The sequence below is a fragment of the Hemiscyllium ocellatum genome, chromosome 9 (genome assembly GCF_020745735.1).
Source record: "Hemiscyllium ocellatum isolate sHemOce1 chromosome 9, sHemOce1.pat.X.cur, whole genome shotgun sequence".
In the NCBI taxonomy this organism is placed as follows: domain Eukaryota; kingdom Metazoa; phylum Chordata; class Chondrichthyes; order Orectolobiformes; family Hemiscylliidae; genus Hemiscyllium; species Hemiscyllium ocellatum.
The window spans coordinates 94,996,609-95,011,079 of NC_083409.1; positions in this window are offsets into that span (position 1 = coordinate 94,996,609).

Genomic DNA, 14,471 nt, shown 5'->3' on the forward strand with positions numbered 1-14,471 from the left:
CCTGTTGCTGCCAATTTTTCTTCTACTTCATCTTTTGGTGCGTCTGTCTTTCACCGGTTCAGTATTATATAGAGTCATAGAATCATAGAGATGTACAGCACGGAAACAGACCCATCGGTCCAACTTGCCCATGCTGACCAGATATCCTAACCTAATCTAGTCTCATTTGCCAGTTGTCACTGCTTTTTTAACAGGAAACAAAACAGTGTTTGTTACGAAAGGAGAACTTTGTGGCCAATTTTGGTCACACCTTACTCATATAAAGTGCAGTGGTAAGCTTAGTCCTACATTGAAGGACCACAGCTATTCAGACAAGTCAAGGTCCAGGAGTCATCCATGCTTTGCAGTAACATAGACTTAAGGTGCCCTGAAAGAACCTAAAAAAAAATATAATTAGATTGCATGCTGATTGAGAAATGATTCCAGTTTGAGAGATTTGAGGATGACACCAGTTTAAATGATGAAAGATGAGAAATGGATTGGATGTTAGGTGGTTGTTCTGTGTGTCGAGCATTGATTTTTCCGAACTGTGACCTGACTCTGCAAATGGCATAGGAAGCAAAGTGGGGTGTGTTGAGAGACTTTCATCTCCATCACCGTCAACGTCCTGCATCCTGCATCCTGCAAGGGTGAGAGCCACGACCTGCTCCTTTCTACTTCACACTTTAACTCTGTCACTGTGCCCAACCCTCCCCAGTAACCTTCATGGTTTACCAGACTCACTGTTCCATGCAGCAGCACCTTCCCTCAATGGGTCTCGCCAAAACCCACAATCCTCCCAAATGTTTATCCCTTCCTGTCTTCAGTACTTCCTGTTCACTAACTGGGATGTGCTACCACTAACAGCAGTTACGTCCACTTTCATTATACTCAACCCTTATCTGCGTCCCCTTGCAGGAAAAACTGGCCCATTCCTCAGGCTAATGTTTCCACAACACCTAGGATGACGTGAGTATAATCCCTGGCCTGGTTGGGTATGACAGGACTGACAGACTAAGATTGGATAATGCCCTTGATTGAATGTGGCAGTACCCGCTGAGTGGTCACAAATCCCTTAACTTGGCTGAGGACTATTCTCCTTTGACCCTGACATGGACATATGGTCACATATGTAACACATGCTATAGGTGTGACATTGATGTGCATCAACATATCCACCCCTTGACTGGTCAGAGCTGTAAAACATCCCAAGACAGAGCTATTATGTGTGCCCAAGTAAACACAAGGAGAGAGGTTGCTTTTTTGCCATTGAAGGAGCCCTGAGATATACCTGTACATATTCAGGAGATGTGTGTGTACCTGATAGGAACAATGGCAGGTGTTGAGCTCATAACTGCAGTGTGAAGTGCTGCACCATGAGTCCAAGATTGGCCCTAATGATGCAGTGGGCCTGGTATTCTATCAATGTTGGTGGCTGTGGGAGTAGTCACTGCCCATGAAGCAGGCCATGTGGTGTAGTTATGGCCTGAAGAAGACACAAGCAAGCTGCAGCAGATAACCATTCAGACTTTCAAGACAGGTTTTAATTCCTTCAAGTTTCTCAGTGGCACCAGGGAGAGTAGCAGTCTGCACAGGAATGAGGCAGGATAAGATCAGAATGAGGTGGAGATAGGGTCCTCACCATTTAGCAGTGAGATTCTCTGCTAGCCATTGAAACTTGAACAAGGAAAATTGGATTTTTTCTCTTGATGTTGAAAATTGCATTTCTCTCACTCTTGCCATAATCTCTCAACCTCTGCTCAAGGTCTAGGAAGATTTTACCCTTTTCCTCAATTCTGGAGGACATCAGAGTTGTGGTATCTTCTGCATATTTGCCTAGTGCTGTGGGTGGTCATCCTTTACATGCCCTGAAGGAGAGGTTCGACTGGTCAATCAGTATCACAAGAGAAAAAGCATTGTTCAGACATTGACCTGTTTTTTATTCATTCATGGGATCAAAATGTCATTGGCTGAGCCAGCATCTATTGCCCATCCCTAATTGCCCAGAGGATAGAAAAGTGTCAACCACATTGCTGTGGGTCTGGAGTCACATTGGACCAGACCTAAAGGACATTAGTGAACCAGGTGGGGTTTTCCAACAATCGAAAATGGATTCATGGCCATCATTCGACTCATAATTCCAGATTTTTAAAATTGAATTCAAATTCTACCATCTGCCATGGCAGGAATTGAACCTGGGTCCCCAGAACATTATCTGAGTCTCTAGGTTAACAATCCAGCTATAATATCATTAAGTCATTACCTCCCTGTTAACTTGACAAGGCCCCTGGACATGATCCTTGGGTCCATGGGTCTTAAAAGAAATGGCAGCAGAGACGGTGGATACATTGTCTCTGATCTTCCAAAATGTCCTAGATTCCACAAAGGTCCCAGCAACTTGGCATATGCAAGGCCTGGAAAATAAAGGTTCCTTAGTCTAACCAGTCCGTTAGCAAGATGCTGATCTGATCAGATCAGATCACAGCTCTGCACTGCTGCCACATTCACCAGACTTGGAGCTATATCATCATTCCTTCATTGGCATTGGGTCAAAATGTTGCAACTTCCTCCAAACCAGCCCTCTGGGTATTTACACCATAGGGACTGCAGAGATTCATGGGGGAGCTAACTCATGCACAAAGCAGTTCGCTATGGGCAGTAAATGCTGGTTTTGCCAATGCTACTCAGATCCCACAATAAATAACAAAATTGTTCTTTCATGACAGGAGCACATTCTACCCTCCTGCCAAATAGGGACATTCACCAGAGTAAGGAATATCAGATATTTGACACCTAAAAGAATAACTCTTTAGGTATCTTATGGATAAATATGCAGTATACGGGTTGCACATGTGGATAGCATACTTAATGTGTATTGATTAGCAAATTTCATGGGGTGCTCATCAAATGCATTGTTTAGGAAGCAATGGACCATATCCTAGTTCAACTACCATTTCAACTTCCCCTCCCACTCCATCAAGGACATGAAAATCCTGGGCGTCCTCCACCAACAATTCCAAGCCACCCGATGCCTGGAGGAAGAACGCCTCATCTTCTGCCTTGGAACCCTCCCACCACGTGGAATCAATATTAATTTCACCAGTTTCCTCATCTCCAGTCCCCCACATCAACCCAGATCCAACCCTCCAACAGGCCCTCTTGACCTGTCCTACCTGTCCATCTTCCTTCCCACCTATCCACTCCACCCTCCTCTCCAACCTATCACCATCACCCCCCCCAAATCTTCATCCAACTATCGCCTTCCCAGTTACCTCCTCCCCCCCCCAACACTCACAACATTCCCCCCCACCCCCCCCCCAACATTTCTGATGAAGGGCTTATGCCCGAAACATCAATTCTCCTGCTCCTCGGATGCTGCCTGACCGGCTGTACTTTTCCAGCGCCACACTTTTCAACTCTAATCTCCAGCAGTCCTCACTTTCTCCCAGTCTCCTGGTTAAACATAGACACTGATGCATTTGAAAATTCAATGGGATCAAGCTAAACGTTGTTCAAATCTACTCCTGCAATACACCTATATTGATGATTTGCCTTGTCAGACAATATATTACACAGCATCTGAGTGCAATAACCATGGTGAGTTCAACAAATTGCTTTCTGACCTCTTCCTATGTTTAGTGAATGTCAGATGTCTACAACACTATAACAATCTTTCTACAGGCTATTCTTCCAGCCTCCTCAATCAAAGTGTGACTCCTCACCTACAAAAGACCTTCTCTGTAACCTCCGGATGAAACACTTACAAAGCAATGTCTGAGGATGATGCTGTGTGTGTGACTTCTAACATTTAGTAAACTTAATGACATTTACTTACTGCCAGAGCTATTGTAAGGTCGTTAACTGAAAACATTCTGAATGTAAGCCCAGGAGCAGGCTGTACTCTATACTGGTAGCATTCATGTCTGAACAGCACCAGTGAATATCTGTGAGATGTTGCTGGTGAACATGATATAGGGGAAAGCATAACAAAAATCCTAAACAGTAATAATGTGTTATTTTGATGATGACTTTTTCTTGTTTACTTCATATAACTTTAAGAATAGTTACAGTGCAAAACTTCTCCTTTCTGAATGCAGGCTACATGCACCATGTGCTCACAATTATTCCCAAATGAGTGAGCAAGTACCATTTCTCAAGACTCCCCCAGTCTGTTCTGTTTCAGTCTTTCATCTGAAATGAAATGATTTTCTATCTAAGACCAGCTAACCTTTTTGAATTACTTTTTTAAAAATGGGTTTCACACTCATCAGGATGGATTATGTGAACACAAGTAAAATACCATGGAGATTAGAGATCTGAAATAAAAAACAGAATCTCAGCAGGACTGGCAGCATCTGGACAGTGGGAGAGAAAGCCAAAGTTAACGTTCCAAGTCTGCTCTGACTCTCGACAAATGCTGCCAGATCTGCAGCGATTCTGCAGCATTTGCTGTTTTTATTTGACTACTGCGAAGGCGGATGATTGGGACACTGCTCATATTGGCCCCAGAATTAACATCAAGCACACCATCACTGGAATGCAGTCAACCAACTTTATAAAATAATCTCTCAGCTATATATTTCCCCTTTTTTACATCAGCTGTTCTCTATCGATGTACAATTGTGAGTTGGCATTGTCTTAAAGATCATAGTCGTCGTCAGATGATAACTAATTGCAGAATTAATCTAGACCCTGTTAAATGATAATTAACATGTCTGATTGATGGGACCTTCAAGCATTGAAATAGTGAGATCTTTGAACTTGATACCTGCCTGGGAACTGAACTTCATTCACTAGATCATAGGTCGAATAGGCAAAGTATTTACTTCACAAATATCTGCTGAGACATATTTTACCAAAATCTGCTTCAGTGCACATTTACCAGCCTACTCATGCCAGATATTCCTCATACGAACCATTTTGTTTATTTACATGTAGTCACTCCTTTACATTACCTTTAATCTATGTTTATGCCTCTTTTTGTATATTCCTCATTAAAAAGGCAATTTGTTACCTGTAACAGTTCAGAGGCAATTATGGTTTAGCAGTTGTTTTAATGCTCTGTCGGCAAAAGTCATCATTACATTGTGATCAGTTGGGTGTTGACAGCTGCTTCTACAGTCTAAGAGTAGATCTTTGAATTTTATTGCTTTAAACATCACCAGGCCTGAAACAAAGGAATTTCTTCCAGGAAGGATCTATGAATAGAATGTGCCCAACATTCCTTACATTTAAATGTGAGTGTCACTGTTATGACCCAGACATTGAACCGTTCTGTTAATTAAAACCAAACACCCAGAGCTTACCTCACCTCATAATCTGTTAAAAGTGTGTGAGTGAAAGAAAATCCTAATGTCTACGATTTAAAGAGAAATGACAATTCATTTCCTAACTCTAATCCTGAACACTAAACAAAACTAGAAACAAACTGAATACTCTTTCCCCAAACTGTGCACAATTCTATTAATATGCTGTTCCATAACACACCTATTAAACCGTTCATTAATTTATATCAAGTCGACGCACTCCCTGTCTGTTGTGCTGTCTTCAATCTTCCTTCTGCTGACCTCCCTGGGTCTTCTTTCTTTTTACTGTGAGTACTTTTTTTGACAGGAAAAGCTACTTTTTGATAGAGAGTGCCTTCCTATTTCTTTGAGAGGAAGGTGTCAGGTGGGTAGTTAGCTCTCCGTTAGTTGCTGTGCTGATCAGTGGCAGTTGCTCAGACCAATTTTCAAAAGGCCCATGCTTTTATATCCCCAACACCATTCCCTCTCATTGGTCTGATGTTGCCAATATAATAAATTCAAACTCAGTGGGGTTTTGGTATCCTGGGTAAAATTGGAATTAATTGGTTAAATTTGAAATGTTGTCAAAAAACAGCAACAAACCTCAGGTATCCATTTAGCAGCCAATTGTAACATGTATTTATTTTGGAACATCCCATTTCTAAGCTGTTCTGGCAGCTGTGGCTGTCGAGTCATAGAGTCAGAGAGATGTACAGCATGGAAACAGACCCTTCGGTCCAATCCGTCCATGCCGACCAGATATCCCAACCCAATCTAGTCCCACCTCCCAGCACCCGGCCCATATTCCTCCAAACCCTTCCTATTCATATTCCCATCCAAATGCCTCTTAAATGTTGCAGCCTCCACCACATCCTCTGGCAGCTCATTCCATACACGTACCACCCTCTGCGTGAAAAAGTTGCCCCTTAGGTCTCTTTTATATCTTTCCCCTCTCACCCTAAACCTATTCCCTCTAGCTCTGGATTCCCCGACCACAGGGAAAAGACTTTGTCTATTTATCCTATCCATGCCTCTCATAATTTTGTAAACCTCTTTAAGGTCAACCCTCACCCTCCGACACTCCAGGGAAAACAGCCTCAGCCTGTTCAGCCTCTCCCTGTAGCTCAGATCCTCCAACCCTGGCAACATCCTTGTAAATTTTTCAAGTTTCACAACATCTTTCTGATAGGAAGGAGACCAGAATTGCACGCAATATCCCAACAGTGGTCTAACCAATGTCCTTTACAGCCGCAACATGACCTCCCAACTCCTGTACTCAATACTCTGACCAATAAAGGAAAGCAAACCAAATGCCTTCTTCACTATCCTATCTACCTGCGACTCCACTTTCAAGGAGCTATGAACCTGCACTCCAAGGTCTCTTTGTTCAGCAACACTCCGTCAGACCTTACCATTAAGTGTATAAGTCCTGCTAAGATTTGCTTTCCCAAAATGCAGCACTTTGCATTTATCTGAATTAAACTCCATCTGCCACTACTCAGCCTATTAGCCCATCTTGTCCAGATCCTGTTGTAATCTGAGGTAACCCTCTTCACAGTCCACTACACCTCCAATTTTGGTGTCATCTGCAAATTTACTAACTGTACCTCTTATGCTCGCATCCAAATCATTTATGTAACTGACAGAAAGTAGAGGGCCCAGCACTGATCCTTGTGGCACTCCACTGGTCACAGGCCTCCAGTCTGAAAAACAACCCTCCACCACCACCCTCTGTTTTCTACCTTTGAGCCAGTTCTGTATCCAAATGGCTAGTTCTCCCTGAGATCTAACCTTGCTAATCAATCTCCCATGGGGAACCTTGTTGAACACCTTACTGAAGTCCATATAGATCACATCTACTGCTCTGCCCTCATCAATCCTCTTTGTTACTTCTTAAAAAAGCTCAATCAAGTGTATGTTAATTTTTTTTTAAATTCAGAAAACATTTTCTGTCTTAAAGTGAACATAAACTCTTTTGACTTCACAACAGTCACCATAAAAACATTGACTGATTATTTAACTCAATTCTGTTTGTGGGAACTTACTGAGGATGCAATTTTATTTTTCTACATAATAAGTGATTGAATTATAGAATGCTCCTCATTGGTTTTAATGTATTTAGAGATGTGTGCTGAGGCTGTAGAGTTGATGTATTAATGAAAACCCTATTCCTGCTTTCTAAAGATGTAATTCCATGTCATTCATTGATAAAAAATGTTTTCCATTACTCATTTTTACATTTATATGATGCTAAACCCATTGTGTTAGCTCTTCTGAGCCTTCAGGCTTTGTGTTGGGACAGTGATGGAAAACATAGTACATTTTCACATTTCTGTCTATTACACAGTTCCTTCTCCTGAAAAATGTTTAGTGGATGTCAATGGGGACCATCAACTCTGTGCTTTGATGCCCACCAATGTTAAATAGCCCATTAGTACTCATATATAAGGGGTAGCAACTGGTGAATTTTTAAACTCCGAGACGGTCTTTCAAATTTCATCAAACGATATGGTTGGAGGTTGAGGGGTGGAGACTGTTTCATATTCCTCAGTCATTCCAATTATGAGACATCTGTCTAGTTATGAATAGCAGAGAATTAGCTGCACCCCCTTGCATTCCTGAGGCTCTGCCTTATACAATCGCTTCCTCTGTGAAAGAACATGGACTGCGATGGTGAGTGAAGTAAATGGGGGATGGGATGAAGCCAGATGTGGAGGAATGCGGAGGATGGTGGAGATGGAGGTGATTCAAGATACAGACATGTAGCTGCAGAATCCTATGGAATTGGGGGGCTGTGGAGAGACCTGATAGGAAAATATCATTGATTATTGAAAGCTTAACAGATCCAGACTGCAGGTAGATTTCGAGCTCACTGCCTCACTTTTCAGGGCTTTTTTGCTGTCTGACTTTCTACTGTCAGAAATTAATTCATTTGGGCGAATGAGCCACACAAAGGTTGACGACTCCAAAATAACACAGCTTGAAAGATATCCTGAAGGGCTATAACCTAAAGAATGTGAGCGTGTTTTGAACTGGGCCTCTTAGTGAATGATCAAGAGCAAGTCTGGGCCAAGCACAGCGTGGCACGGATGTTATTTCATGTTTAAACAAAACAACTGCTCCTCTATCTAAAATATACATAATAAATTTGGAAGAAATCATTCCCAACTGAAATGAGATTTTACCGTCTTGTTGACAGCGAAACAGAAAAGAGCCAGCACATGTTTTGGAACTTGTAGATTGTGGAACTTCAAAGTATAATGAGAATATTAGACTCAAGAAAAAAAGAGATTTGAGCTTATAAAAACATACTTTGGTCTGAGAATCATTGTCATTGTCTTTTCAGGCTTAGGAAAAATATAAACTATAAATTGCCATTCATCATGAATGTGAAAAAAAGTGGTCTGCTAGCTTTTTTTCATTCATCTTCAGGATATAGCCCTTCCCTACTTGTCCTTGAGGTAGATTAGATTCCCTACAGTATGGAAACATGCCCTTCGGCCCAACAAGTCCACACTGACCCTCTGAAGACTAATCCACCCACACCTATTCCCCTACCCTATACTTACCCCTGACTAATGCACCTAACACTATAGGCAATTTCCCATGGCCAATTCACCTGACCCGCACATCTTTGTACTGTGGGAGAAAATGAGAGCATCCAGAGGAGATCCATACAGACATGAGGAGAACATGCAAACCCCACACAGACAATCGTCTAAGGGTGGAATTGAACCCAGGTCCCTAGTGCTGCGAGGCTACAGTGCTAACAACTGAACCACCATGCTGCCCCATAGTGTTACGGAGCACACCAAACCCTCAAAATATATTAAGAAGATAGCCTAGAGCCTAACTTCTTCTGATTTCAAAAATAAGCGCCAGTTATTGCATTCTGGATGTAAATCATTTGGTTAAACTTGTAGATTTGAAACAAAATACACTTTATTCATAAACTATAGAAAAATTACAACAAAAGAAAGAATAATTAACTCCATGGGAAAACTTGACAAGTTAATAGATTATTCAACAACTAAACAGTAACTATTCCAATATACGAACATCCCATAAGCACACCCTTGGCAAAGGCAAATTCAGTAAAATAGATTGCCTCACCAGCAATTCTCCAGTCCAGAATGAAAAACATCAAGAGAAAATTCTGAGAGGGTAGCAGGGAGGGATATACTGCAACTTCCAAACCCAGATCCAAGACCCTAGCAACTGCTACTGGAAAACTAAAACTAAAAATCTTGGTTTTACGGGAGCTTGACTCCACCCATTCAGGCTGCTTCTATTGTTCAAACTTTAAAAAACATAAGGCCTCACAAACTGTTTACTTTATTGGATTCAATTAGGCAGCACAGCATCTCTGTCTTAAAGCTTCTCTTCAAAGAAAAAAACAAAATATCCCTCTTAAAGCCATAGTATTGCCACAATAGTGACCTGCCTGCCTGAACTATCGCTTTCAGTGTGGTGTGAGTACACTCTCAGTGCTCAGTAGAAAGGATTTCCGCATTTTGACCCAGCAACAGTGAAGAGACGGTGAAATATTTCCAAGTCAGGATGATGTGACTCGGAGAGGGACTTGTATTGTTCCCACATTTCTGCTGCTCTTGTCCTTCCAGGTGGTAGGGCTTGCAGGTTTGGAAGGGGTTTTGTTGAGTGACGTCATGCATCACAGAACATTATACAAACGCACTGTACCAGCTTAACTGGCCTATTAACCCATTGTGAACTCATCTGTCACCTTTGTGAGCTTATGAATCAACAAGTAACATTTTAAATATTTAAACTTTAGCTGGATTTTTTCTCTAAGAACTAAAATCAAGAAGCCAATACAGAAGCGTGGGACGTCTCTGTGCACATTCACTGAGCCTGCACCCTGTACAGTGTGTTACTGTCAGCACAAGTGGTGCCTCGTGAAGAAAGGACTCTACAGTGTGAAGATTTCAGACTCGTGCCTGTGTGGAGGACCAAGGTTGGCTTAGAGGACCCTGCACCAACCCTCTTTCCTTTGACTTGGTCTAAAGTCCTACGCGGTTTACTGTAGTAAAAGCAGGGACTCCTAACATGAAATCACTCTTGTTTTAACAAAATGCTTATTGTTACAAGTTGTGTTAAAGAATGTAGAATAGTCTTATTGGATGCAAACCTTTAACTGTTTCCCTCTCCGCGGATGCTGCCAGACGTGATGAGTTTCTCCACTATTTTCAGTTTTTATTACAAGTTATGTTAGTTTGTTGGGCATTGTTGGTAGGACAATGAGGAGACCTGTCAATATAAATCTACACTCCATGGCATCACTGAGGTGTTCTGCCATATCCCTCACCCAAGACATCATCAGATTGGGTGGTACTTAATGCAGTCTCCAACATTATACTTTTCAGAAGAATTACCTTAATATAAAGTTGCCATGGTCTGATGGGTTCCACAGCTGGTTACTTAGTCTCCTGGACAGCAAGCTGCCTGGGAGGACGGGTTTGAGTACTTACACTGAAACCCCTGTCCATCTATGCTCCCACAGTGATAACAATTGTGGTTCCTGTGGGGCATGTTGCTCCAGCTGTGTGCTACAGTCAGAACACCATGAACGAACTGGGGAGAGTGGTGAAGTAGTGAATATGCCACTAAACCGGTCATCCATAAGGCCCAGGTTAATGTAGGCTCAAATCCACCCCCCCTCCCCTCCCACACACCAGATGATTAATTAAAAGTAATTAAAATAATCCAGAATTCAAAACAAGCACTAGCCTAATGGTGACAATGTAGCCTTTGGCAAATATTATAAAAATTTGTTCAGTTCACTTAAGTCCTTTAGGAATGGAAATCTGCCTTCCTACCCAGTCTGGGCTACATGTGACTCCAGACCCACATCAATTTGCAACTGTACTCTGCGTAATAAATGCTGGCCTGACCTGTGACACCCTCATCCCATGAATGAATAAAGACAAATCCTGAGCTTCGGTGAGGCGAGGAGCAAATTATGGGAATGTCTTTATTTTCTGAAAGCTACAGAGGGGGCAGACACTCTTAATATATATTCAGACACAGCATCTTTTTACTAATCTGTATTCCCTAAAGCTGACTATTAATTCACTGTCTCCCTGTACCCTGCAGGTTTCCTGAAAAAGTAATACATTTGCCCACCATTGATATAGGTCCTATTTCCTCCATTACCCCCTCCATCTCCTCCATCAGCTCCCTCACCCCCACCTCCCCGTCCCATCTATCCTCCTTTCTCTACAATCCCGCCATTCACATGCACTCACTCTATCCCACCTCACCTTGTAACCCTCTCACCCTGTAACCCCCTCTCCCCCATCTCCACTTGGATGAATGGGGAAATTGAGCAGACTCTTTGGAATCTTTTGCGTCACAAGGGGTCATCGGCATGGGCACGGCAACGGGAGAGGGACATGCCTGGATTGGGGCAGCCGCCTGGTGGAATGAGGCGGCAGCAGCGGCAGCAAGGACATGGCTCCTCCTGGTGGTCGGAGTTGGTGGCAGTTGTGGCAGCAGAGCTCTTCCTGGCCTTGAGTTGATGGCGACAACAGCAGAAAGGATGTGATTCCTCCTGGCCACCGGGGGCAATAGCAACGGCGGCAAAGCTTCTCCCAGTGATTGCAGGTGGCAGAAGCAGAGACAGAGCTCCTTCAGGCCCTGAATTTAGCAGCGACAACAGCAGCAAGTACGTGGCTCCTCCTGGTGGTCAATACAAGAGTCGCAAGCTGGCTGAGCGTTCCATTGGCATTGGCGCCACCTCGTGCTCCCATGAGGAGGTTGAGCAGTTCATTAACATCACCAACACATTCCACCCCAACCTTAAGTTCACCTGGACCATCTCCGGCACCTCCCTCCCCTTCCTGGACCTCTCCATTTCCATCAATGATGACTGACTTGACACTGACATTTTTCACAAACTCTCCGACTCCCACAGCTACCTGGCTTACACCTCTTCCCATCCCCACCTCCTGCAAAAATGCCATCCCATATTCCCAATTCCTCCGCCTCCACCGTATCTGCTCCCAGTTGGACCAGTTCCACCACAGAACACACCAGATGGCCTCCTTCTTTAGAGACCACAATTTCCCCTCCCACGTGGTTGAAGCTGCCCTCCGACGCATCTCATCCACATCCCGCACCTCTGCCCTTGAACCCCTCCCCTCCAACCGCAACAAGGACAGAACGCCCCTGGTGCACACCTTCCACCCTACCAACCTTCACATTAACCATATCATCTGCTGACATTTTTGCCACCTCCAAACAGACCCCACCACCAGGGATATATTTCCCTCCCCACCCCTTTCCGCCTTCCATTCCCTCTGTGACTACCTGGTCAGGTCCACGCCCCCCTACAACCCACCCTCTTATCCTGGCACTTTCCCCTGCCACCGCAGGAATTGCAAAACCTGTGCCCACACCTCCTCCCTCACCTCCATCCAAGGCCCCGAAGGAGCCTTCCACATCCATCAAACCTTTACCTGCACATTCACTAATATCATTTATTGTATCCGTTGCTCCTGATGCGGTCTCCTCTACATTGGGGAGACTGGACGCATCCTAGCAGAGCACTTTAGGGAACATCTCTGGGACACCCGCACCAATCAACCACACCGCCCTGAGGCCCAACATTTCAACTCCCCCTCCCACTCTGCCGTGGACATGCAGGGCCCGGGCCTCCTCCACCTCCACTCCCTCACCACCCGATGCCTGGAGGAAGAACGCCTCACCTTCTGCCTCAGAACACTTCAACCCCAGGGCATCAATGTGGACTTCACTAGTTTCCTCACTTCCCTCCCCCTACCTTTCCCCGTTCCAACCTTCCAGCTCAGCACCGTCCCCATGACCTGTCCTATCTGCCAATTTCCCTTCCCCCCTATCCACTCCACCCTCCCCTATGATATATCACCTTCATCCCCACCCCCATTTACCCATTGTACTCTTTGCTACTTTCTCCCCAGCCCCACCCCCCTCCCATTTATCTCTCCATCCTGGAGGGTCCCTGCCTTCAGTGCTGATGAAGGGCTTATGCCTGAAACGTTGATTTTCCTGCTCCTTGGATGCTGCCTGACCTGCTGTGCTTTTCCAGCACCGCTCTAATCTAGACTCTGGTTTCCAGCATCTGCAGTCCTCACTTTTGCCTGAGCGTTCCATACACCTTTTTGGAGAAGAAGAAAGTGAGGACCGCAGATGCTGGAGATCAGAGTTAAAAAGTGTGGTGCTGGAAAAGCACAGCAGGTCAGGCAGCATCTGAGGAGCAGGAAAATCGACGTTTCGAGAAGAAGCTCTTCATCAGGCCACATTCCTTACACTCAAAACGTCGATTCTCCTGCTCCCCGGATGCTGCCTGACCGGCTTTTCCAGCACCACATATTTTGACACCTTTTTTGAAGAAGCAACTTTTAAGAAGATCTGGACGTTTCACTTTCCTTTCGGCTCTGTTCATTTTATTTCTCCTATTTTTCTTTTAATTCCACTTTTGTAATCAAGATAGCGCCAGAGAGTGGTGACTTTACACTCTTCACTATACTCCTATTATTCCTTTAATAAAGTAGATGTGATAATAAAATCTAATTCTAATTCTGATCTGATTAGATGATTGTTCCCTATCAATCACTGGTCTTTATTCCCTGAGATTGCTCTAATTAATAAAGTGTACAAATAACATTAAAAGAAAGGCAGCCTTTCTTTTGGCCTTATTCCTGGATTTGCTCACAGCATGAACTGTAATTTTGTCTTTGATACCCTGAAAATTCAGGGATATCCCAAATATGAGCGACCTTATTCCATTCATAGATTATAGAATCTCTGCAGTGCAGAAAGAGGTCTTTCGGCCCAATGAGTCATCACCAACTCTCTGAAGAGCACCCCTTCCAGACCCATAACATCACCTTCCACCCCCCCTCCCCCGCCACTCTGTAACCCCACATGGGAGTTTTTACCAGCACTAACCCACCTAGCCTGCACATGCCTGGAGACTAAGGAGAAATTTTAGCATGGACAATTCACCTAACCTGCACATCTTTGGACTTCAGTTGACGAGCTAGTGCCAACACAGGAGCGAAGGGCCAAATCGTCTCGTTTTCTATGTAAATCAATGAACCAGTCTGCTTTACTTCAGGGTCATGTGAAAGTCCATGTGCAGTTTCCCTCCTAACAGGCGCCTGTGACCAACAATTGTGAAACTTTATGAATGAGAATCTTTAGTCA